This window comes from Medicago sativa, chromosome 7 (genome assembly GCF_051527215.1).
Source record: "Medicago sativa cultivar Bolivia chromosome 7, Bolivia_mono, whole genome shotgun sequence".
Taxonomy (NCBI): Eukaryota; Viridiplantae; Streptophyta; class Magnoliopsida; order Fabales; family Fabaceae; genus Medicago; species Medicago sativa.
The window spans coordinates 60,647,692-60,649,637 of record NC_140755.1 but is presented as its reverse complement, the minus strand read 5'-3'; the positions used below and the strand labels follow the sequence as shown (position 1 = coordinate 60,649,637).

The following is a 1,946-nucleotide window of genomic DNA, read 5'->3' as shown; positions in this document are numbered from 1 at the left end:
TAAAAGCATTTCCAACCATAAATAACCTGTTTTACAATCGGCATGTTTATCACGCCTAAGGACGGACAAATTCTAATTTATGAAAAAATAGTGGTCACATATTTGTAAAAATGTGGTCATACAGACCATATATTTGGCTAGTTTATATTTCCCAGATGTAAATAATTTCGTTTTAGGCTAATTCATTGATATAAAAACATAGTACTTATACCACAGCAACAGAACTGAGACTAATTTTCTACTCCAAGACACATGATCCTCAATAAACAATATAATTAAGCATATGGTCCAATAACATATATAAGCATATATATAAACTGACAGTTGAGTTAACACTCCATCATCAAGATTGAATCAAATAGACAATAGGAAACCCAAATCCAAAGTAAATAAACTAGGAATTAATTAATTAATTCTCTTCATCCAATTCCTGCATTTGCTTGAGGACCTCAGCACAGCCAGAAGCAACCTCCTCTGCCATGTACAACATAGCATTGGCAAACCTGTCATTGGAGGCAATGCCGTTGTAACGGGTGAGAATAACGCGTGTAGTGCTTGGTCACGCCCAGGTGCTCTTTCGCTACAACTACGCTCAGGACTGTTTATTAGCTTCACATCACACACTTCATTTGCGCGATCCTGATCCACATAGATTACAGTAATTTGTGAAACCAGATCAGATCTGATACTCCATTATCTCAAAAAGAGTGGTTATCATGTTCTCTATTCCACACCCATAACCAGCACGGCAAGGGTCACATACAACACACCCTTCAAGCAGAAAAGGGTCCCCCACCTCCTCCTTCATTTCCTTCCTTCTCACCACCACCACCACCACCTTCCTTGTCTTTCTTTGGTTGAACTACCTCAACCTTCCTCTTAAGCTTCTGTGATAAATTCTCAACTAGCTTTTTCACATCCATTGTACCCTTCACAATCACATTATCTTTCTCTTTATCAACTTTCATTTCAAGCACTCCTACACACATCAAAATCATATTCTTCATATCAAAATCATAGAAAAATAAATAAAATCATTTTTATTTTAAATATTGAAAAATAAAAACCCACCTTTGGTTTTCATAACAATTTTCCCAATCTTATTAATACATCATTGACAGTGTAGTACCAATTTCAAAACAGAAGTAGTAATTGACTGTTACATTAAACAAAAATTATATTAAAAACCAAAAAATAAAAATAAAAATGAAACAAATTAGAAAAATACAAGAACAAAAAAAGAGAAAAAAACATAACCTCTTTTTTGTCTTCATTTTTCTTCTCATCAGATTTTTTGTTTGGTTCATTTTCCTTCTTGCTGTTATCCTTCTTGGGAAGTGGTGAAATGAGTTCAACTTTCTTCTTAATCTTCTCTCCTCCATTGTTGTTCTTATCTCCTCCACTGTTGTTGTGTTCTTCTTTTTTCTCTCCTCCATTGTTGTTGATGTTGTTGTTTTCTTGAAGCCATAATGAAGGATGAAGATTGAAGAAGATAGAAGAAGAATGAGAAAAGGGAGAAAAGGAAATGGCATGAGTGAGAGAGAGATGAGCCGATTCTTGCTACAGTTGTTTGCTTTTTTTATTTATCATTACTCATTTTTTTTAATGACGTGGATTTGGCCAAATTTTTTATTAATAAAAAGTTGCCAACAGGAAGGGTGTAGAGTGGTATTGCCACCTATGGTGGTATACCTATCATTACTCTTTAAAAAATTAACTCTCTCCAGATCTATTTTCTTCTCACAGCAAAAACAAAACAAAAAAGATCTCTTTTCTTCTCTTCTCTTTTCAACAACCACAAACACCCAATCTCAATTTCAACAACAATTCCATCAACAACAACAACATCAGAGTCTTCATCAATCTCACGCTTCTAACTTCCATCTTCATAATCTCAAAAATTAAAACTCAAAATTAAATGTTGAAAAACCCAGCAATGAAAACCA

At 34.1% G+C, this 1,946-nt stretch overlaps 1 long non-coding RNA gene across 1 annotated transcript; it reads right to left on the bottom strand.

The window, feature by feature from the left end:
* Positions 1 to 253: 253 nt before the first annotated feature.
* Positions 254 to 1,715, bottom strand: LOC146907346 (uncharacterized). Its single transcript, XR_015017867.1, has 3 exons — positions 1,258 to 1,715; positions 1,072 to 1,156; positions 254 to 979 (listed from the first exon to the last, which is right to left on the bottom strand). It is a non-coding gene; the product is annotated as an uncharacterized LOC146907346 (long non-coding RNA).
* Positions 1,716 to 1,946: the final 231 nt, after the last annotated feature.